The sequence below is a fragment of the Rhineura floridana genome, chromosome 1, assembly GCF_030035675.1.
Source record: "Rhineura floridana isolate rRhiFlo1 chromosome 1, rRhiFlo1.hap2, whole genome shotgun sequence".
Lineage (NCBI taxonomy): Eukaryota > Metazoa > Chordata > Lepidosauria > Squamata > Rhineuridae > Rhineura > Rhineura floridana.
Window position 1 is genome coordinate 108,149,853 of NC_084480.1, and position 25,111 is coordinate 108,174,963.

The 25,111-nt window shown below is 43.4% G+C and overlaps 1 long non-coding RNA gene across 1 annotated transcript in view; it reads right to left on the reverse strand.

The window, feature by feature from the left end:
• The window catches only part of LOC133379159 (uncharacterized), a 126,803-nt gene that overhangs the window by 77,763 nt on the left and 23,929 nt on the right, over positions 1 to 25,111 (reverse strand). Inside the window, exon 2 of the long non-coding RNA XR_009761129.1 lies at positions 15,576 to 15,709. This is a non-coding gene — a long non-coding RNA (uncharacterized LOC133379159). The remainder of the gene's footprint in view (positions 1 to 15,575; positions 15,710 to 25,111) is intronic.

Sequence of the window (25,111 nt, forward strand, 5' to 3'; positions counted from 1 at the left end):
GCCCCCTAAACTTTGAAACCAACTGTAATGGAGGACCCTGTCCTGTCACCAGTCTGGTCAACTTCTGTATGTGGAACCATGGTGGTGGGAGCAACCAGCTTTTCTTTCACCTTAGAGAGCAAAATGAGGAGCTCAATATTGTAAGGACTCCTGTGGGATGCAGGAGGTCTCTGTGCACAGCCACACCTTTACCCCTCTGGGGGATCCCTGTCCAGTGCTGGTTCAAAGATTTAGGAGGAGAGCTCATTTACGGCACCTTTGTGGCTCCTCTTAACATGGCAGAGGTGGAGTGTGCAGACTAAGAAGTGTCTCATGTGGCCTTTCTGGGTCCTCGGTACAAAGTGACCATGGATGCTGTTGGTCATATGGGCCTCTGCCAATCTTGGTGAAGGGACAGTCAGACCACCCTCTGAGAAACTGTTGGGTTCTCTGGATCAGCTCTTTACAGGCCACCCAGTATCAGTGGGTGGAGGGCAGATTTCCCACCCATTGCTTTACTTACTGCTTGATAAGCAGTGACAGTTATATGGGACAAAGAAAAGGAGTGCACTAGGAATATCGTGGCTGGGATGTGGGTGGGAAGGCTGGGCCAGTGGTATGGAGTGAACCAGGAACTAGCCAACCGTCAGGACTGAAGGACAAGAGACAAGGTCAAGTACCAAACCAAGTCAGGACCAAAGAGCAAGTCAAGACCAACGGAGAAGCCAGGAGGCATGACTGAAGTATAACCAAGGAAGCAGGAACATCACAGAGGAGACAAGCAAGGCCTGTAACAGGCAGAAGTGGCTCTCCCTGTGGGGTAGAGGCACAATGCTAGCTTCCCTGCAGGTGTATTACTGCCACTTACTAAGAAGAAGAGAGGAAGAGCAGAGGTGGCAGGGAAGCTGGCTTGGTGCAGGTATATTGGTGGCAGCACTGGATTGGCTCTGGCTGGGGCACCCATACCACGCTGACCTCCCTGCTGCCTTGCCCCTCCTCCTGGCAGTAAGTGGCAGCAACAAGTGACACATCTGCTGAGAAGCTAGCATTGCACCTCCGCCCCACTGGCCGACATGGAAATCTAAGAGCCACACTACACAGGAAGGGCTGTTCACCTCTCTCTCTCTTAATGTAGAGCAGCTGTGAGAGACTGAAGTCATGAGTTGCAGACCAGTGTGTGTGTGTGGCAGGGAGGGAGTCTTTATCTACTCAAAATCCCCCATACGTGAAAAAGCAGCTGGAGGAAGGCAGTTCTGAGCATACAAAAGCATGGTGGGGCAGACAAGAGCATAACGGGACAGACAAATGTTGTGAGAACATACAAATCATATGTAGTTCAATTCTAGGATATAGGAACAATCTCAGAGCTAGAACTGGACAGCTCTTTTGTAAAGAAACCATAGATTTGGGCATTGTATCACAACCCAAGAGGAAGGCTAATGGAAGTCTATATTTGTTCCATAAAATGTGATTCTCTGGTTGTGAGTTACCAGAGTGCACCTTCAGTTTATTTACACATATTTGACATTTAGAGCAGCGTATTTTAAAAGAACTATCCACTTCTTTATAAATCCCACACCTACTTTGGGCTACAGAAACATCTGCTTGGTGCTCTGCGCTCTGAATGTTAAAATCATGAGAAGGAATTCCCAAACATCTAAGCTCACATTTAAATTCTGCCCTGAAGCAGCTACACTTCCAGTACAAATGCAAAATGAGACTCTAAAGGTTTCACTTAACATTTCCTACTTTGAGTTAGTTGGTAAGACAGGAAAAACTTCTTCCTTAATGTTTTAATTTCTTTCTGTTGACACTCAGCCTACTTGGTTCAAAGCATCCAGAACATAGGAAGGGTCATAGTTTTAGACAGATTTCACTTGGGGTTCATATTATGTCTAAGTTTGGGAAAACTATCCTCTTGACAATCCAAAATGTCTCTCAGGACAGATATAGACATGATGTCAATTACATGACTGTCACCATTTCCGGCATCCTTGTATTGAATCCCACCCCCACCTCTGTAATATCAAGTTACAAATATGTCTGGTGCCACCCTGGGCTCCTGCTGGGAGGAAGGGCAGGATATAAATCAAATAATAAATACATAAATAAATTGCAATACAATACCCTACTCTACATTTATTGGTTTCTGCTGGGTGAGTCAGTGGAATGTTGGAGATAAAAACACATGACGATGTCATATCATGTGTTTCCATAACCACATATTATGGGAGTAAAGGGGACATGGTAGAGGCTGCTGGGGTGGTACCATAGCCCAAAAGAGGGTGCCACTGCTGAGTGGTGACTGCAGGAGAGGGGGACTCACATTCTTGCCAACAAATGAGACATTGGTTCAGTCAGAGCATGGCTGCACCATGCAAATGCATGTTGGTTGCACCATACAGCCAACAGGGCCAGGGACTTCAATATACGGCATCCAGCCTGCTGTTAACTCACCAATGCCAGAATGTTTGTGTTACTACCAATTCTGCTTTGTAAATTGCCACTGTAACTATTCTGCTTTTAAGTAATTACCTCTGTCATTTTTATATAATGGTTAACTATTAGTTTTGCACACACACACATATCCAGGTTCAGGGCCTGAGATTGATCCTGTATCTTTAGGAGAAGAGAAAGTCAGCCAAGCGCAGGTGTTCTTGCACACTGTAATGGGAAAAACCACAAGGTGGAATTCTCCCTTCCCCCTGCACAACTTTTAAAGATACAGAAGACCTCTTGGTTGCCAGGCCCAGCCTCCAAGAAGTCTTCTATATCTTTAAAAGTTGTGCAGGGGGAAGAGAGAATTTCACCTTGTGGTTTTTCCCATTACAGAGTTGCAAGAACACCTGCACTTGGCTGACTTTCTCTTCTCCTAAAGATACAGGATCAGTCTCAGGCCTTGAACCTGGCAACCCTAACATATATGCGCCTGGCATTCCAGGATTACATGCCATGCGTCTGATTAAGTGGATTCTGGTTCATGAAAGCTCATGTCCGAGATGTTTGTTAATCTTTAAGGATTTAAGGAGCCATGGGACTCTTTGTTGTTTTTGCTGCAGCAGCCTGACAAGGCTACTCCTTTAGAAATTGTTATATTGGAAATAATCATACTATGAATTTAGAGGCCTGACTTTTTTTCAATTTTCCCTGTCTCTCTGGTTGAAATAAATACTAATCCAGGGCAGGTTACTTTTTTTTAAAAAAATAGAAAGATCATCTTATTCACAGCACCCATTTTTTAGATTTTTACTCTCTCAACACTAAATACGGTTATATTGTCTGTCTTGTTTTTTGTGACAACCTCAATGTCTAATCTTTCTTCGGAAAAGTCCTAAACGTTTGACCTGGGACAACAGCTTCAGCATAATTACAGGTTGTTCAAGAAAAAGAAGAAGGAGGGAGTAAAATGTCAGTCTTACAGCTGCAATATTGGACAGCTGGGTTTCGTTCATTCTTTTTATTATTTTTGGCAAATAATTAATTAACTTTAAAACTAGGAAAACTAGTTAATCTCTCCTTTTTTCCAAAGTTGTTTTTTCTAATGAAAATAACCCACTCAGGGAGAAGTGTGTCTTTATCCTGAAATATATGGTGGACAATCATATGGGTAAATCAGAACTTTGAATCAGTGGATTTGTTAGTGCTTACAAAAGAGCTGACTATAGCTATGCTCAGGCATTCATATGTAATGTGTAAAACTGGGGATTGAGGGCAAGGGGTGCCTGTAAGATGCAAGCCCTGCCCAAACATCCCCTGGCACATAGGTTGCTCTTCAGACCTTCACACAATTAGCATGAAGGTTTAAAGAGGGTTTGTAAGTGTCTTCAACTGAATATGCTTAGCCCACATATGGGTTAGAATCCTGTGTTGTGCTGCAAAGGTCTGAAGCAAACCTGCAGGTCTGGGGATATTGGGGGCGGGGTTTGCAGGTGAGTAAGTGTGGTTAGTTTAAAAAGGAAGCAAACACTTCTGATCTCCTCTTTTCAGACATGTTGGAGGAGGGGAGAGGAGGGGAGAGGAGGGGACAATAATCTGAAGCCTCAGGATAGTTCATGTAATGCTAAACCATAGTTTAATGTTATGACCAATTCAAACAAGACCACAGACTATTTTCTCTCCATCTGCATTTGTTTGCCCTTCACCTGAGAAATGACGCTGCAATTCATACTCATTTTTGCTTAATAATGGAGTGAAAGCTTTCACATAGAGAGAAAAGGGTCATAATACATATGTGCTCATTTTGAAAATGGGCCGCACTCTGTTTCTCATAGATTACTTAGGATTAGGGATGGGGGGGAAATTCAATTCAATTCACATTTAAAGCCGAATTTAACAAATTCATACTTTCCAAAACAATATGAAACCAAAAGACAGCCATCCTTCACAATTTGCACTTATCTGAATTTTGTGATGCAGTTCTCCAACCAAACAATGTTTACAAAAATGCATATATTAGGGAAAAGCATGCACAAAATAAATATATTGGTGGAAATAACATACAGAAATGCATTGTATTAGGATAAATTGCTTGCAAAAAATGTGCACATTAGTCAAAACTGCATACAAAAATGTATCTATTAGGAGAAATTTGCACCAAAATGCTGAAGAATTTTTATGAGGACTTTCTTTTTAATAAACTGCAAGTTGCTGAAGAAATTTAGAGAACCAAATTTAAGATTAGAAAAATGAGAGAACTGAAATTGACAGATCATTCCATCCCTACATAGAATTATATGCAGATTTAGTTGCACTTATTTGTCAATGGGACCTAAATGCGGAAGCAACTGAGAAGTCAGGATCCTATCTCCAGATAAAAGGCAGCATGCCTCTGAGCCAGAGGTTGGGGAACAATAGTAGGAAGGGGCTTTACATGTTAGAAGTGTTGGGGTGCAATTCAGTTTGCACTGAAAGCTGATGTGTCTGCATGGAAAACTGCAGAGAGGAAACCCCATGCTTCCTAGACTGTCCTTTCCCTTCTAACCTGTGTTGATCTACCTTTCAGTGCTAGACTGATATTCTTAGAGTTGCTGACCTCACTTCCTCTTAACCCCTTCTCTCTTCTACTCCACCCTTGGAGAGGAGACTTTTTAGATCTCTCTTCTCTTGGGATGCAGGTACAAGCATGCCTTGTTGCATTTCCACCTTGGCTAGCCAGAACTAGGGATCTTTCCTATCAAACATATGCTTCTTTTAATAAATATTGTTTTCTTAAAGCAAGAGTCTCAGTGTGATTGTATCCAGGGGAAACTGTGCTCCTTCAACAGGGATCATGTTACAGCTCCGCTTCTGCCAGCATTCAGCCCCAATGCTAACATTGCATTTGTGTCCTACTTATGAACTTCCCACAGACATCTGGTTGGCCACTGTAGGAAACAGGATGATGCATTTGGTCTGATTCAGTAGGACTCTTATGTTCTTACGGGACTATATGAATGTTGATAACATTGACTTTTTAAATTATGAATAGACTTCTGTTACAAATATGCAAAACACAGCTGTTTGGTGGGCTGGGAGACAGTGAGATATCCTTGGGGAAAAACAAATATCATCACCATCATCATCATGATCTATTAAATTTCTATCGATCCCTTCCTCCCCGAAGGAGCCCAGGGTGGCAACAAGGGACAAAACACTAAAAACATCTTAAAACAACTTCAAAACAAAATATCTTTATAACATCTTAAAAATAAAACCTTTTAAAAGGTTCTCTTTTTAAAAGATATTTAGAAACATCTTATAAAGCAATTCCAACACAGATGCAGACATGTAGATCCCTGGTGCTTTCTACTGGGAGTAAAGCACCAACACATTTCAAGTGACTTGAACCAATGGTAGGGCGATAAACAGAAAGGCAATCTCTTCTTCCCTCTGCTGACTCTTCCTCTCAAACACTTTTCTTTAACCTTGGGTCCCCAGATGTTATTGTACTCCAACTCCCACCATCCTTGGCCATTGAAGATCGGTGCTCTGAAGTGTTGTTTTTGCAGGCTTCCTCCATTCTCTCTCTGTCTTTGTTCTCATTTAGTTAGTAATGGCTCCCTGAGTGCAGGCTGCATGGCTGCTTCAGCATGTATGACTCTTTGTAATAGTTTCTATATTCTTCCAACTACCCATCTTAGCAGACCAGTTATTTCTGTACTCCGCTGCAATATGTGTGTGTGTGTATGTATACACATATATTCTTCCCCAACATAACCACATTCTCCATAGCCCACCGGGAGAGCACAATTTCCTTGGGCAGTACGGCACATGCAGGTGAAACTCCCCGTGCACCACCTTATCCATCAGAACTGCACACCCCTCAGCCTGCAAAACAGCAATTTGGAGGGCAGAGAAGAGGATATGTACTATCCTGTCCATGGAAATTGAGGACGACTGTCCTCTTCATGGAAATCATGCTTCCCTCCTCGTGCCAAGCAGCTGATGAGACCAGCCAATTGGGGGTAAGGGAATTTGTGGGAATAACTTGGGTATCCATAGCAGGCTGCACTGAACGCCTCTAAGACCTTCATGCCCACATGTGTTGCTCACATGTGTTTTAAAAGGTTCAATACAAGGCCCTTAGAGAATTTCATGATTCCACCGAACAAGTGGTTCAAAAGTGTGCATTCTGTATTGTGTAACATCATCAGCATGATAATCAAAACAGCACTGTCTCTGAGCTTTCATGGTAGGTGAATTTGATTGTAAATCATGGTTTTGCCCAGAGGTTTGTATTTTTGGGTCTTAATTACACCTGTGCAAATCTTCAGTTGTTTACGAATGCCTAATATATAGTGTGGGCTATTTGCATTCCCAGATGGCACATTTCCATGGTAAGCAATGTTGAGAGACAGAAAATGGCTCTGGAATTGAACTGAAACAACAACAAAAGTTTATCCTTAGTGGGAGCTGCCTCATTTGTTCAGCATTTGCTGTAAAAGATTATATTCAAACAAAATGAGGTACCACATGTCCCCATTTCCCACTCCCCACTGGTGGCAGCCAGTGAGGTAATGCAGAGGTGGGTCAGTGTCACACTGTGGCATCATGGCATGAGATAAGATGTACAAGACATTATAGAAAAGCAAAACATACACCAGTTTGGCCTTGAACCTCTTGCGACCTTCCATCTACCTCCTAATACACTGTCTCCTTCACTAGTTTCATCTTCTGAAGGACACTGTTCTCTGACATGCCACGGCAGGAGTGGGGGTGGGGGTAAGTTTTCTTTGTATAATAAAAATGTTGGGAGAGAATCAGTAGTTAGACTGGCATGTTGTTTTTAATGGCTTGAATGGCAGATTTACAAGTCTTCTCTGTGTTGGTATTTTATTGCTGAGAAGTGGGAGGCAACTGAATCATAAACATCTCAGTGATTTTGAATAGAATGCAAAATAAAAATAAAATGTTGAGGTCATTATAACAGCTTGTGTTTGTAGAGAGCAACAGAAGGTGTTCAAAAAGACAAATACCTTCAGCAGACTGCAACAGAAACCTACTCCTTGAAAGTTATTAATTATTATTTTTGACAAGAGAAAGACAGTCAGAGAAAATACTTGTTTTTCATAGAATTGGAAGAATATCAACTTGCTACCCTAAGGGAGGATATAGGGTACCTTTAACACTGGTACCTGGCCAGACCTTTGAAGAGGTTTCATAGCATTTCTGAACAATTGTTGTTAGAATCAGGACTGGTCTGTAGATGAGTAAGCATGCATATGAACCTGACCTCTAGCAGCTATCCCAACCTTTGGGTCCCCAGATGTTGCTGAACTACAGTTTCTATTATTCCTGACCATTGGCCATGCTGGCTGTGGCTGATAGGAGTTATAGACCAGCAACATCTGGGAGCCCAAAGGTGGGAAAGGCTGCGTCTACTGCTAAGCAACAACTGAGGACAGGAGACTGTGAGACGAGATCAGGTAATTTTAGACTCTGGACTTAATGGTAATGTGTAATAGTTCACCTACAACCAAATATGGCATGTCAGCCCATCTGCATTTGGGGTCTTCCTGCGCACTCTGTTGAGTGGGGCTTATGCCCTAAAGTCCTGCCCTGACAACACGACCGAGAAGGGTGTGAGATGCACAGAGATGCTGCCCCTGCACAGAGCTGCAACTACATGTGAAGGCCAACATTGATGTTACTGGCTCACTCCTTACACACACAGTATCACAACACCTTCATCCTGCAAACCACTCCTTATTCTTCCTCCTCACTCTTCCTCCTCACTCACTCCCACTTCGCTGTAGCAGCTGGTCTGTGCACAGGTCCACCTCTCTCTCCTAGGCTTCGACTTGATAGAAGCAACCTAAAAGCACAGAGAGCCCTGGGCACTATGGGCCACCACTATTTGTAGTCATAAAGTATTTCTCATGTTCATCCTAAAGCTACCCTCTCATTACCAGTGGATTGTAGGATAAACTATTGTTATTCCTTCTTGTCTCAAAATGTTTTCAAATATACAAATACAATCTGTCCATAATCTTACTTTTGCTCATGAAACAAACCTGCCAACATCTGTTAACATGTATGTTGTTCTATTGACATTTCTGGGAATGGAGACATTTCTGAAGCATATTATAGAATCCTAGGGATCTCCCTTGCCTCCCACAGTTCAAAGGGGAGGAGCCATCATGCAGCACACATAGAAAAATTGTCCCAGGAATCAAAACATCAATATTTTGCACGTCACAGTTCTTATGCCTTGATTCCAGAGAAGCTGAGCTACAATAAACCAGGCTGATAAAGGGATGATTCTCACTTCAGAAAAACGTAAACATAAGTTTACAAATGAATAAGGAAATATGTAATCACATGTTGAAGGGGGATCTGCAAATGTTAGTTCTCCCTATTATAGTTAACTAGGCTAAACTTGCATGGCGTCACTACAATATGGGTGCATGCATCTCCTTCTTTGTTAGTATACTTATATTTAGGGCAAATGTAATTTCAGCAGTAATCCCGATATATCAAGCCTAAACAGGTACATGTGGTAGTCCCAAAGTTGCTCCATTTAAGTTATCAAAGAAATATATTTACATGCAAGTAAATCCTACTTGATGCTCAAAACAGGCCCAGCTTACAAAAATGGAATAAACCCATTAACAGAAAATATATTATGTTTGGGGGCAGAGACAAGTCTGAGCTCAGCTGTATTTGGAGGTGAGCACTAATAGCCAGTAGCCTTTAACTAGCTCAAAGTCTTCGTTCTAGTTTTGACTCTTTGCTGCCCCAAAGGTCATCTATGCTCTTTAGATGGATATTAGCTTTCTTCCCAGTTTCCAAAATGACCTTCATTCATTTTTCAGTCAAAGTGCCCTTTAGCCTTTCCAAAATTCATTGCTCAGTAATAATAAATGCAATCACCACTCCTGGCATTTGTTTAGGCTTTGGAAAAATGGTATACAAAGGTACATAAGTTATTGATCTCCTATGGCAACTGGAGGTTCTGCAAATCCAAAGCTTTCAAGATTTACAGTCACTGGGTTTTGTGCATGATTTCTAATATGTATTCACAACATCTACTATAATCATTCTGAAGAAGCCCATATGTTGTCAACTATTGTGCAACTGTCATGCCAAACAAAAAAAATGTTAGTGTGAACTTTTTCTATCAGTTCAGAACCAGTCAATCAATATGCTCATACTCCCACCAGTATAAAACAAAAAAGTGTCATCTGTGCTGAGATTGGCTGGTGGAAAGCTAATTTCTTTCTCCTCAGTGGAATCTGCTATGGATATAGTTCCAGGTACACTTCTTCAACAGGGAAGTTTCCCACTATTTCTTACTAGTTTTACAACAATGCATAAGATATGTCAGAACCTCTAGGAAATATCTTAAATCAGGGATAGAAAAATTGTGGCTCTCCAGATCATTGACCATTGCGGCTGGGGTAATGGAATTTGGCGTCCAACAACATCTGAAAAGTTTTATTTTCTTTATTAATAATTTGATTTATATCCCACCCTTCCTCCTAGTAGGAGCCCAGGGCATCAAACAAAAGCACTAAAAACACTTTAAAACATCATAAAAACAGACTTTAAAATATATTAAAGCAAAACATCTTTAAAAACATTTTTTTAAAAAGCTTTAAAAACATCTTCAAAAAAAGAAGAAAAGGTTTAAAAACATATTGAAAAGCAATTCCAACACAGACGCAGACTGGGATAAGGTCTCGATTTAAAAGGCTTGTTGAAAGAGGAAGGTCTTCAGTAAGTGCTGAAAAGATAACGGAAATGGTGCCAGTCTAATATTTAAGGGGAGGGAATTCCAAAGGTTAGGTGCCACTACACTAAAGGTTTGCTTCCTATGTTGTGTGGAATGGACCTTCTGATAAGATGGTATCTGCAGGAGACCCTCACCTGCAGAGTGCAGTGATCAACTGGGTATATAAGGGATAAGATGGTCTTTCAGGTATCCTGGTCTCAAGCTGCATAGGGCTTTGTACACCAAAACTAGAACCTTGAACTTAGTCTGGTAGCTAATAGGTATCCAGTGCAATTGTTTCAACAGAGGAATGACATGTTGGCAATACCCTGCCCCAGTGAGCAGTCTCGCCGCTGCATTTTGCACCAGCTGCAGCTTCCAGACCAATCTCAAGGGTAGCCCCACATAGAGCGCATTACAGTAATCCAGCCTGGAGGTTACCAGTGCATGGACAACAGTGGTCAGGCTATCCTGGTCCAGAAATGGCCACAACTGTCTTACCAGCTGAAGCTGGCAAAAGGCACTCCTAGCCACTGAGGTCACCAGGGCCTCTAGTGACAAAGATGAATCAAGGAGCACCCCCAGACTATGAACCTGCTCTTTCAGAGGGAGTACCACCCTGTCCAAAGCAGGCAACTGACCAATTATCCAAACTCAGGAACCAACAATGCACAAAGTCTTTGCCTTACTAGAATTCAGACTCAGTTTATTGGCCCTCATCCAGCCCACCACTCAGGCCACAGTCTGGGGCTTGCACAGCCTCTCCTGATTCAGATGTTACAGAGAAATAGAGCTGGGTATCGTCAGTGTACTGCTAATGCCTGGCCCAAAATCTCCTGATGACCGCTCCCAAGGGCTTCATATAGATGTTAAACAGCATGGGGGACAAGATGGTACCATACGGCATCCCACAGCACAACTGCCAGGGGGTGGAAAGACAATAATCCAATGCTATGCTCTGAAATCAACCTGGGAGATAGGATCGGAACCACTGTAAAACAGTGCCTCCAATACCCATCCCTGTCCTCCTAATAAAGGTCATCCATCAGGGAAACCAAGGCCAATTCGGTCCCATAACCATGCCTGAACCCAGATTGGAATGGGTCAAGATAACCTACTTCATCCAAGAGTACTTGCAATTGCTGCCCCACAACCCTCTCAATCACCTTCCCTAAGAAGGGAGTATTTGCAACCGGTCTGTAGTTGTCGCAAACCAATGGGTCCAGGGTGGGCTTTTTCAGGAGTGGTTGGATCACTCTCTCTTTCAGGGCAGCTGGAACCACTCCCTCACGCAGCGATGCATTGACCACAGCCTGGATCCACTCAGTTAAACCCCCTTGGCAAGCTTTAATAAACCAAGGAGGGCAAGGGTTGAGAGGACATGTTGCTGGCTGCATCATCACAAGCACCTTGTCCATGTCATCAGGCCCCATTAACTGAAACTGTTCCCAAGAAGTCGCTGCAGACGTTGCACTGGACACCTCACTGGGGACTACAGTAGATGTGGATGGGGCATCAAGACTGCTATGGAGGCAAGCAACTTTACCCTCAAAGTGCCTTGCAAACCATTCACAGTGGGCCTCCGAAGGGTCTAAAACTCAGTTTCCTAGAGTTGATGTCAACAGACCCCTGACCATATGGAAAAGCTCCACTGGATGGCTGCTTGAGGACATGATGGTGGGCCTTCTTTGCTGCCCTCAGCACCACACAGCAGGCACGGTTATGATGTTTTACATGTGTTCGATCAGCCTCACAGCATGTCTTTTGCCATTTGCACTCTAGCTGTTGTCCAGCAGGTTACATTGCCCTTAGGCTTACTGGTGTACCAAGGTGCAAACCAGGCTCCACAATGCCAGAGAGGGTGCTCAAGGGCAACCATGTCAGAGCCTGACGCACCTTGCTGTTCCACCTGGTCTATCTACTGGGAACTCCCGCACAGCATTCAGGAATCCTGTTGATTCCATTTATCTCTGGGGGTGGACCATCTTAATCTGTCCACCACCCCTGTAGGGGAGGATCAGAGCTGTAAGTCTAAACTTCACATAGAAGTGGTCTGACCATGACAATGGAGTGACATCTACCCCTCCTATCTCCAGACTCCACCTTCCTCCAACTGGAACAAAAATCAAGTCAAGGGTGTGCCCTGCCCTATGCGTCGGGCCGGTGACAACTTGAGACAGCCCCATGGTCGTCATGGAGGCCATGAAGTCCCGAGCCAGAACACTAGAGGCAGCCTCAGCATGGACATTGGAATCACCCAGGACCATCATTCTGGGCTCCTCCAATACCACAGCCGAGATAGCCTCCGCCAGCTCGGTCAGAGAAACTGCCAGGCAGCAGTGTAGACGGTACACCAGCAACAACCCGAGTTTACTGTCTCCTTGGCCCAACACCAGATGCAGGGCCTCACAGCCAGATCTAAGACAGAGTTGTTTCCTGGTGACAGAGATAGAAGTTCTGTAGACCTCAGCAACTCCTCTCCCCCATCCCTGCAGCCTGTGCTGGTGTTGCACCAAGTAGTCCGGGTGGGCAAAGCTGGGTCAGATCAACTCCTTCCAGCTCACCCACCCAGGCCTCGGTAGTGCACACCAAATTGCCACCTTCATCCACGATCAAATCATAGATGAGTGGGATCTTATTGTGTACTGATCTGGCGTCAAACCACAACACACACAGGCCAGTGGGCACAGCACATGAGCAATGAGGAACTCTTCCATGAGTGCAGTGGGAGCGAGAAACAATGCATAGATAGCCTTGCCGTTGTCTTCTATGGTAGTTCACCACCTTCCCATGGCTATATCTCCTTCAACCCATAATCACTGAAATTGGGGTGGCATCACCCATGTTCTTCCTTACTGAGACTCATCCTGAACACCTGATATGGACCCAACAAGAGCCCACCAACAAAACCTACCAGAACCAGTTATCCCAGTAGGCCTCTGTGAGAATTGGGAAGAGTCAGACCCACTCAATATCTTTCACACAGGGCACATCTACTCCCGCCGTCTCATACCCAGGGAGGGCCAGCCTTGTGCCAGTTACAGACTCACTATGAAGGCATCTGGCGACTTTCTGCTATCGTTCACTGCACAGGCTTTCACCCTGCACCGGAACTACGCATGTGCCATACACCCTCCCCACTACCAATGCTACCAATTTCCTCTAGATTGGTTTTAAAAAAGCAGGGGGTAGCACCCTCGCCCTCGGGACTCCCTAAGGGGCTCTCTAAGGGCTGTTGGGATTTTATGCCCCCTGACTCAGCCAGGAGCTGATGCAAGCTGCTGGAGTCAGGATCAGGCAGGGGGTCCAAGTCCTTGCAGCACTTACCAGGGACTTCGCTTTCTCAAGAGACAGCAACTCAGAGGAGCGAGCAAAAGTTGCAGGTTCTCTGTCCCTACTATATACCTTTTTGTTTGTTTCAGGGCTAGCACCAGACTTCATGGGCCCTCAGCATGGAGCCACCAATAGGCCCTGACCCCTAGATGCATAGTTCCCTCAAGGAGTCATGCAGCAGCCATACCACTTATCAGTTCCTCCACACCAGGCCAACAGGTAGCATCCTAGCAGTGGGCAGGCAGCGCCATCATTTTTGAATGGGATCCAAGCTTGCCCATAAATCTATAAAATTGATTCCATAGATCTATAGGCTGGGGCATTACATTTTGGGTAAATTAAGATGAGGGGTGTCCATTGCAGATGGTAGCCAAGCTTGGCTCCCATTCCAAAGTGGCACCACCACTCACCCACTGCTAAAACAACCATCTGGGGAGCCTCTTCTCCAAACTGGTGTTCCACTTTAAGTTTCAGCCTCAGTAGCTGCATTGTATGAAACAAAACAAGCCCCTAAAAAGAATCACAGAACTACGCATCGCATGCACTTCTACCCTAAAAGTATTGCAGTGTCTGTAGATTTTCTTCATAATATTTTCCTTTACATAAAGTGGCCTTTCTGGAGAAAAATTCTCCTCCAGGTGTATATTAAGGGTAGGGGAACTAGCTTTATGTAATAAAATTGCAAAACAGACACACAAAAATGAGCAGTGCATTCCTCACCACAACTCAACACACCTGCTCATTCTTCTAGCAGAAATATCTCTCAGGTGGAGGGGCAGAGCAAGGCGGTCAGCATGGGAGACGGGAAGTATAATGTTTGGGGAGTAAAGTACCGTTCCCTCGCAAATTTGCAATGCATTTCTATATAGATACAGGAAAAGGAAAGGCAGCTATCCTGAAATGGGAAACTAAGCTATTATATGCCTATTATATGTTGATTCCTCTGGAATATCTGTTGTTTTAAATTACAATCGCTCCCCTCTTTCTGTCAAAATTCTCCTACACACCAAGGGAGATTTCTCTTGACCTGCAAACAGTAATGTAGTGGCAAATTCAAAAGTGCAGGGTCCCTTCATGACAGGCACAGCCACAGCCCTTCCCCCTTTTTGTCTTTTGCTGCTGGGTTGAGAATGAGATCCTTCATGCCATAACAACACACATTCCTAGGAGCCAATCAGCATGAAAGGGGAGAGTGTTAGCTACTGAAAAGAATCTTCTCAGTACTGACTAACCTCCTTTCACTCTGATTGACTCCAATCAACAGGAAAGGACCAGGAAGACTCTTCTCAGTGGCCAACAGACTCCCATTTCATGCTGATTGTCTCATTGGGTGTTGGGGATATAGGGACCCTGCTGGTCTCTCCCAAAAGTAAAGGGTCTAAGACACCCCCGTGAAACCCTGGATGACTACACTCCTGCCTGCAAACCCTGATGGATGAGAAGACTAAGACAGGGAAATTCAGGCAGGTACAAGAAGCCAGGGCTGTGGCTCAGTAATAGAGCATCTGCTTTGCACACAGAAGTAGGGTTTTCAGGCTCAGGGCCTGAGACTGATCCTGTATCTTTAGGAGAAGAGAAAGTCAGCCGAGTGCAGGTGTTCTTGCAACCCTGTAATGGGAAAAACCACAAGGTGGAATTCTGCCTTCCCCCTGCACAACTTTTAAAGATACAGAAGACCTCTTGGTTGCCAGGCCTGGCCTCCAAGAGGTCTTCTGCATGTTTAAAAGTTGTGCAGGGGGAAGGGAGAATTTCACCTTGTAGTTTTTCTCATTACAGCATTGCAAGAACACCTGTCCTTGGCTGACTTCCTCTTCTCCTAAAGATACAGGATCAGTCTCAGGCCCTGAACCTGGCAACCCTAGGTTCCAGGTTCAATTCCTGGTATCTCCAGATACGGCTGCAAGAGACCCCTGTCTGAAATTCTAGAGAGCCGCTGCCAGTCATTATAGACAACACTGGGCTAGATGGGCCAATGGTCTGACTCAGTATGCAGTAGCTTCCTGTCTTCCCAAGTGATATGTTACAATCTCCTCTTAAAGACACAGATAAATATATAATAATGTGGACTCACAGATCAGGCCGAGATAAAGGAGGTTCTTGGAGGCAAAGGCTCTTTATAAGAAATCCTGCAGCTGTCATCAAAGTGGCTTCCATGAATATTTTGAAGATTAAGGTGAGGAGATGGTCAGGTCCAAATGTGTGATGCTAGAAGAAATGAAGAGCATCTTTTATTTTTTAAGTCTTCAACACTGGTGGATTTAAACAGTTTGCAGGTGTAAGGTATCTTATACTGTAATAGTTTGTTCAGCAGTGTCATTCCACCACCCCCCATATAATCATTATTCACATTAGCTATTCCAGTAATAGTGCATGAAGGACAATGTCTATGTTGCCTGCTAGTAATCATTAACTAGGAAAGTGGAAGCAGAGTAGGACAAAGGGAGAGAGAAAAGAATCAGAAGGATGAAAGAGTTTGCTGTGTGCCCATAGTTTCGCACAGTAGGTCAGATAAAATATGCTGCCTTCGGTTGTCCATGGGACAACTTATTGAACTTGTGTCCTTCAAATGCCCTCTAGTGGCTAAAGTTCTGCATGGGAGCTGTCCCTCCACTCCCACCCCAAAGCACTTATACAACTGAAGCGTTTGAGTGAATGAGCAAAGTATCCTCTGAAAAGTTGTTTTAGATTATTGTTCATGGATGCTGAAAGCCCCCTACCCTTCCTCCTCTTATCTGTGATTTATGTAATGTAATACACAACTGTGCAGCTTAAGTAGAAGTGAGCTGGCATAACAATGAAAGTGGGTGTAAAGTTGGTGCTGTGCTGGATTTCCTCAAGAGAAGATCTTCTGCTTAAAATGGTCATTTAAAGTCTGTCCTACTTTCCATAATACCCCCTTCCTTTTTAATACTCTTGCTATTAAAAGCTACTATGAGTACCTGGTAGGATGAAAATACTAACATGCAGTGAAACAAAGAGATATACAATATGCATTATGTTGACCACACACCCACAAGTAGTTGAGCTGTGGTCCGAGGCTGACTAACACAGACTACAAATTCAACAGCCCTGATGAATTAGCCTGCACCATACAGATTGCAGTAGTGTGCCACAGGGAGCACTTAGCAAGCCACAGCCGCATTAGAGATGCAGGTAGATCAAGCAAATGTTTCATGTAAAATATACAGATGTCTTCAGCAAGCCATCCACGCCACATGGAACAGAGAAAGCAAATAAACTCCAGATGTCACAGTTGTGTGTATCCTGCAGTTTGGGGTAAGTGTACATTTTGGTGTTTGGTGCTGAAGTCAGCATCCTGAGAACTTTCAATCTGTAGCACTTATGACTCCAAAGATGAGTTAAGGAACATGGGAAGTTGCCTTATACCAGGGCAGGCTATTTGTCTATCTAGCCCAGTATTGTCTACGATGAGTAGCAGAATGGCTTCCAGCCACTCTCTAAGGCAGAAGTCTTTCCCATCATCTGATTTTTTTAAATTGAAGATGCCAAGGACTGAACATGGAAAACATGTGGTTTACCACTGAGCTGTGGACTCTTACCTTGGTCTTGAAAATCTGTGGGCAATGTCTCTGTTGAAATCAGAGTGTGATGGGATTGGTATGGGACAGAGGTCACTGAAGCCTGAACATAACTCTGTCCCTGGTAGCTTATTATGTTATGCCCCAGCCTCAGGCTTTGGGTTTCTTGAGAGACCTTGACAGATCCCTGCCTCAACATTCCATTTTGTCTAAGAACTCTGTTTGCCTATCACATGCCTTATTCAGAAAGATCTAAAATCCTGAGGTCTTAGACAACTTAACTAAATTTCCTATGACTCAGTTCTCTGCTTTGTAAACTGGAGATGATTGTACATCTAAAAGAAAGAGTTGAAAATGGTCACTAGATTGTTGTTGTTACGTGTCTTCAAGCTGATTACGACTTATGGCAACCCTATGCATCAGCGACCTCCAATAGCATGTGTTATAAACCACCCTGTTCAGATCGTGTAAGTTCAGGTCTGTGGCTTCCTTTATGGAATCAATCCATCTCTTGTTTGGCCTTCCTCTTTTTCTACTCCCTTCTGTTTTTCCCAGCATTATTGTCTTTTCTAGTGAATCACATCTTCTCATTATGTGTCCAAAGTATGATAACCTCAGTCACTGGATTACTTCCAACTTTATCGCTGCCAAGGTGCCTATTGCATCAAAATGAAAAATAATATTAACTCCTCGATTTCATTGTTATAGAATGCTTCCAGGCAGGAGTTTATTGTGGAATCAGTGTTGCTCTTGCACACTTTTGTTTTTGTATCATCCACATAATGACATTGTCATCAAAATACCAGTCCATACTTTTTAATCATGGAAAATCTAATAAATGAAAATAATGCATTATACGTTCACAGTATGTAGAAGCTCATTAGCATATTTTAAGTGGGCAGTTTGTCACCTGTGTGGTGATATTTCAGTGAGTGGCCTGCCTCTAGTGCCACTTCCATTAGCTCTTCACCATTAGCTCTTCGCCATTTTGCTTCCAGAAGCCCAAATGATACAAGCATGTATATTTCCACCAAATGCCACATTCTGAAGGTACATCCATATTTTATCAACCCAGTTAGAAACACTTTTCTCTCAAGATAACCACAATGTACATGTGGGGGATTACTTTGGATATTTTGATTGCAGTACATCTGGATTTTTTTTAACGTAATATCTATTTATCACTCTTGTCTTGTGCAAGCCTTAGTCACATCAATCTTCCTGTGCAGGTCCACAGTGTTGAAAAGAAGTTTTTTAAAAAAGAAATGGAAATCCCCTCCCCCAAACCAGAACACTCCATTTTGTCTGTTGTGAAATGTGATAACTAAGGCTGGTAATACTTGCTCTTATTCACATTCTGATATTTTTTAAAACAAGTACACACATGCATAGGTATTTCTCCACCCAGAATAGAAGGCGGCAGTGGAGGAAAGAAGAAGAACAGCAGCAGCCACCACCACTACCACTCTGGATACGTCCCATCAAGCTCTGCCCACTGGTGTGGATGGTCAACAGTGGAATAGCAATGACTATCCATGACTGAAAGAATGGTAATGTGTGGAAACTAACATGCCAAACATGTGGTCAGAAAAATCAGGTCTGAATGACCTATTTGTAATGTAAGGACGCTATCTGGGAGTATCCATAGTCAACTGTGAGTTGTAGGGGGTGGGGTTTGGTGTGCAGTGGCAAGCATCAGTGATGTTGTGCGCTGTTTAACAGGTGACAATTACACACACTCCCACAGTATCACCTGTGACAACCATACAGGTTTCAACAATGTCACTAGCAAGAGGAAAATCAGATTTAGCCAGTGACCACAATTTGTTCCTTGAGTGCTGAAGAAATTTTCTTTGCCCCAGAGGATTAACCAGAAGAGAAGATGTCTGGACTTCCAGCAACCAAAGCTTTAGAAGAGCATTTTCATTTTCCATACAATATGAAGTCTGTACACAGTCTGAATTATCTATTTAAGGTTTGAGCGTTTTAGATATGAATGTGTCTCAGGATCCAGTATAGTAACATTAAGCACTTTTGCAGTCTGTGACAGTTACTATTAAGAAGGCAAACTCAAAAGCTTTATTCTGAAGAGGATACAAAGATATGGAAATTAAATCCAACAGTGCCCTTAGCAATTATGTTCCTCACATTTGTAAATAGGAACAACAGCTCCCACACTGCCAGTATGCTTCTTAATTCTTGTAGAATGACTTTTGTGTCATGGAGCAAGCTGGAAGAGGAAATAAAAACTGAGAAAATGAAAAAGAATGGTAGGGTAGGACAAAGAGGCTTCAACTATTTTATGGCCCCCATCTGTAGAATGGCCTCCCCAGGGAGACATGCCTGGAACTATTCTTGACCATTTTTAGGCTCCAGGCTAAGACTCAGGCCTTCAGTTAATGGTCTCTCCTACATTGGCACTCATCTTTTAGTGTGGTGGGCTGGCCCTGGGTCCTTATTAACATATTGATAGATGACCATTTGATGGAATTTGTATTACCACTATTTTCCTTTTGCTGTTGGTGTTTAAAATTGGTTTTATGTATTGTATTTTATCTTGTCAATTTGCTTTGAAACTTTTTATTGTGTAAAGTGACTGATTAACAATCACAACAACGCATAAGCAGACAGGGCATCAGGTAGACCTGAAATTCTTACTAAGCTGAAGGACTTTAGTCTGTTTCCACACCAAGAAGAAGTCCTGTAGCCTGGCGTTTCTGGGACCTGGTTCGCCCATGACAAATTTCTTACGGAACTGTCACTTCAGGGCAGGAAACTGCTTGCTATTCCACATATACATTATCACATGTGATGAATGGAGTTCGGTCCATTTTGCCATGTGCACAGATTGTAGGGACCTGTTGCCAGTTAGGGTTTTCCATCATATATACTTGTGGTAAGCTAGTTGATGGTTGTTATGGTGCACGGTAGTCATCTCTGGAGACAGTCCTGAGTGCTCCGTCATTTGACATGTGGTCACTGCAGAGAAGGCCTTCCCTGTTGTGGCACCTGACCTGTGGAATACTCTCTCAAGTGAGCTCACCTGGTGCCCACACTGTTTTCTTTTAGGTACCAGGTGAAGGAGACTTTTTTTTGGCTTCCCCAGTTTTTATACTTCTGTTCAGATTGTTTCAATGCTGCAACTTTATCTACTTTTTATTGTTGTTTTAGATTTGTTGTTTTCAGAGTACCAGCCACCTAAAAATATTTATACAGAAGGGCAAGATAAAAATCTGTAGCAAATAAAGAAATAAATACATTAACCTACAAAGAATGGTTTTGTGAGAAATTTCTCATATGTGTAGCTCACTCAAATTTTAAGTGGACTTTTCTGAACTCATTTCAGAAGGAATCAGTATGAATTCATGTTGCCTTCTGGCTTCATTGCTGTAGTTAACAAAATATGTTCTCACTATTCTGTGAAACACCATTCAAGTGTTAATCCTATCTACTTCCACCCCCAACCCCCTGCAAAAATTCACACATTTTCTTATATTGTGCTATTCGAAGAAGATCTCACAGTAAATATGCACTTTAAATACTTAATTATATGGAATATAATTGATTACAGCATCCCAACTACAGAAGTGGAATCCTTTCTCTGACCTTCACACACAACACTCATACAGGCATTTAAAATATGCACAAAAATAGCCACACTGAGCAGATCAGATTATGTCAGAAGGACCACGTCAAGGGACAGCAGGGTGCTCATTTCTCTTGTCAAGGGTTTTCATTTAGGCATTCAATATGCCTGTCTCAGGCAACAGCTTATTGCAAGAGACAGTTACAGCCAGGTCACAGTTACCCATACTTTTAGTAATAGCCAGGTTAAATTAGCCAAACAGGTTGTACCTAGGATAGGTTCTGAAGACTATTTGGAAACTTCAGAACATGGCAGTTCACTAGACTGTTATGTAATGGTCTGAACATAATTTTCCAGCATTATATGATCTATACTTACTGCTAGATGGTGTCTGAAAATAATTCAAAGTGCTGGTTTTGGATTTTTACAGTACCATCCAATGCATGCCTGTTCAAAAGTAAGTCCTATTGAGTTCAAAGGGATTTACTCCAAGGTAAATGAAGAAGACTGAAGCCTTAAGGCATGAAACTTCTTGAGATCTGGGTGCTTAAAGGACTAGCTTTTCCCACATGTCCCTGTCCAATCAGCTTCAGAAGCACTTCTCTAGGTGCCTCCTGCCATCAGAGATCAGATAGATGGTGAATGAATACAGACTAGATGCAGCGTTCCCAGCCTTGATGAGAGGCCATTATCCCTTTCTAACCTCAAAATTTTTCACAACCCCCACATGCTAATTGTTATTATAGTCTCTGTTAATTGAAAAATACAAAATGAAGCGTTAAATAATGTCACTTTTTATTCATCACAAAAACAAATGTGGTGGTGGTGGTGACAACATTTATTACCTGCCTTTCATCAGAAGATCCCAGGGCAGGTTACAGCAATATAAACAACGTTTTAACAAATTTTGAAGGAAATGGAAGGAAGGAGATAAAAGTAAACCACCCAGAGTGATGAACAGAGCCTGGTTGTTGCCAGGGCATTTGGACTATGGTTTTAGGTGTTTCATCTATATACAACAATGCCTCATCTTCAGCCCTCGGCTCAGGAAGCTGCACATGACAATAATAATAATATGTCTAACAGACAGAATGTCAAGAGGTGGAGCTTTCCCCATAATTGTATTTCCATACTAGAAAAGGCTTGATTTAATTTGTATTTAATGTCTGCCTGCCACACAGGTATATGTTAAAGGCACAACAGCCCTGCTCTCCCCCAATGCCAACCTTAAACCATGCAAAAAACTCAAGAGTAAAAGCAACCACATTTGGGCAACTTAACATATTTTAAAATAAATAAATTAAAATGAACATATACAACTGTATAAAAACACACTCAAAGCCTTGATAAACAGCAAGAAAAATGCAATTTCACATTTGTAAAACTTATTTTACCCACTTTAGTTTTGCTCACTTACTGCCTTGAGCTAGCCACTAACTCTCAGCCTAACCAACCTCATATGGCTGTTGTGAAGATATAGAAGGTGGAATTAAAACAGCCACAAAAAGGGACTGGCTGCAGTTCTAACCCAACTTACTTTGGAGTAAATGCCATTGAATTCTATAGGACTTACTTCTGAGTAGACCTGGTTAGGATTGCAGCCTAAGTCCTTGTATTATAGACAAAAAATTTTTTACTTTCTTTAACCAGAATGCTGAATCTTATAAAACCCCAATCCCCTCCCCACAAAAGTAGTACCGCTTCAAAGCTTCAACAGAATCTTAATCTGGTCTAATTACCGCAGTTTGATTTGCCTGAGAGTAAGCTCTATTAAATATAAAAAGACTGAATAGACATGTATCCATTTACTATACATTAACTATACAGTGAATTTTTAATGAGTGCCCAGGTGTATATTCATGGGGGGACACTCGGGAACTCCTTCCCATTACTTTTTTGGCAGGCAGCCCCCTCCTGGAGTCCTTCTGTCTCTACAGCCAGAGCCAATCAGCTAGATCAATCTTCCCTCACTGCCACTGACAAAAGGCGGGGAGAGGCTCTGGAACTTAAATAAGCCCAGCTGGCCCCTTCTCTTGTGATGCATTCACACACACAAAGTTTCACTTGCTTGCATGCTATGCTGCTCACTCTCTTTGTTGTGGGAACTGCATGTCAAGTGTTGTGACTATGTATTTGCTTGAGTAGCTTTGTGCCTTTGTGCCTTGTAGTGATTTTAGACCTTGCAAACTGTATCCTGACCTATATTCAAGTTGAGTGCTAATCTGTGGATTAAAGCCGTTGGCAATAACCAAGCTGAGAGTCCTGCATCCGATTCTGTTGGAGGAAGCCAGGACAGATAACAAAATTTATTTATTATTTATTTATATAATTTGTATCCCGCCCTTCCTCCCAGCAGGAGCCCAGAGCTGCAAACAAGGCACTAAAAACACTTTAAAACATCATAAAAACAAATCTTAAAATATATTAAGACAAAACAGCGTTAAAAACATTTTAAAAACTTTTTTTAAAAGGTTTAAAACATTATTAAAAACATATTAAGAGAATCTGACACAGAGACAGACTTAAAAGGCTTGTTGAAAAAGAAAAGTCTTCAAAAGGCGCCGAAAAGATAGCAGAGATGGTGCCTGCCTAATATTCAAAGAGAGGGAGTTCCACAGGGTAGGTGCTGCCACACTAAAGGTCCGTTTCCTATATTGTACAGAATGAACCTCCTGATAAGATGATATCTGCAGGAGGCCCTCACCTGCAGAGCGCAGTGATTGACTGGGTATGTAAAGGATAAGATGGTCTTTCGGGTAACCTGGTCCTGAGCTGTATAGGGCTTTGTACACCAAAACTAGAACCTTGAACTTGGCCCAGTAGCAAATGGGCAACCAGTGCAATTATTTCAGCAGTGGGGTGACATGTTGGAGATACCCTGCTCCAGTGAGCAGTCTCGCCACCTCATTTTGCACCATCAGCAGCATCCGGACCAACCTCAAGGGCAGCCCCACATAGAGCGCATTACAGTAATCCAGCCTGGAAATTACCAGTGTGTGGACAACAGTGGTCAGGCTATCCTGGTCCAGAAACAGCCGCAGCTGTCCCACCAGCCGAAGCTGGTAAAAGGCACTCCTAGCCACTGAGGTCACCTGGGCCTCTAGCAACAAAGGTGCATCCAGGTGCACCCCCAGGCTAAGGACCTGCTCTTTCAGAGGGAGTACCACCCTGTCCAAAGCAGGCAACTGACCAATTATCCAAACTCGGGAACCACCAACCCACAGTGCCTCCGTCTTGCTAAGATTCAGACTCAGTTTATTGGCCCTCATCCAGCCCACCACCGAGACCAGGCAGCGGTCCAAGACTTGCACGGCCTTTCCTGATTCAGATGTTACGGAGAAATAGAGCTGGGTATCATCAGCATACTGGTGACACCTCGCCCCAAATCTCCTGATGACTGCTCCCAAGGGCTTCATATAGATGTTAAACAGCGTGGGGGACAAGACGGTACCCTGCGGCACCCCACAGCACAGGTGCCAGGGGGCCAAAAGATAGTCACCCAATGCTATTCTCTGAGAACAACCCTGGAGATAGGATCGGAACCACTGTAAAACAGTGCCTCCAATACCCATCTCACCAAGTTGGCCCAGAAGGATACCATGGTCAATGGTATCAAAAGCTGCTGAGAGATCAAGTAAGAACAACAGGGTCGCACTCCCCCTGTCCTTCTCCCGATAAAGGTCATCCATCAGGGTGACCAAGGCCGATTCAGTCCCATAACCAGGCCTGACCCCAGACTGGAATGGGTCAAGATAATCTGTTTCATCCAAGAGTACTTGCAGTTGCTGCGCCACAACCCTCTCAATCACCTTCCCTAAAAAGGGGTATTTGCAACCGGTCGGTAGTTGTCACAAACCAATGGGTCCAGGGTGGGATTTTTCAGGAGTGGTCGAATCACCGCCTCTCTCAAGGCAGCTGGAACCACTCCCTCCCACATCCACTCGGTCAGACCCCCTCGGCAAGCTTTAATAAGCCAAGAAGGACAAGAGTCGAGAAGACATGTTGTTGGCCACAACATCGCAAGCACCTTGTCCACAGCATCAGGCAGCATCAATTAAAACCGTTCCCAAGAAATTGCAGCAGACATTGCACTGGACACCTCATTGGGGACTACAGTAGATGTAGATGGGGCATCAAGACTGCTACGGAGGCAAGCAACTTTACCCTCAAAGTGCCTTGCAAACAATTCACAGTGGGCCTCTGAAGGGTCTAAGACTCCATTTCCTGGAGTTGATGTCAACAGACCCCTGACAATACGGAAAAGCTCCACTGGACGGCTACTTGAGGATGTGATGGAGGCAGAGAAGTGGGCTTTCTTTGCCACCCTCACTGCCACACAGTAGGCATGGTTATGATGTTTTACTTGTGCCCAATCAGCCTCACAGGACGTCTTTCGCCACTTGCTCTCTAGCCATCGTCCAGCCTGTTTCATTGCCCTTAGCTCACTGGTGTACCAAGGTGCAAGTCGGGTTCCACAGTGCC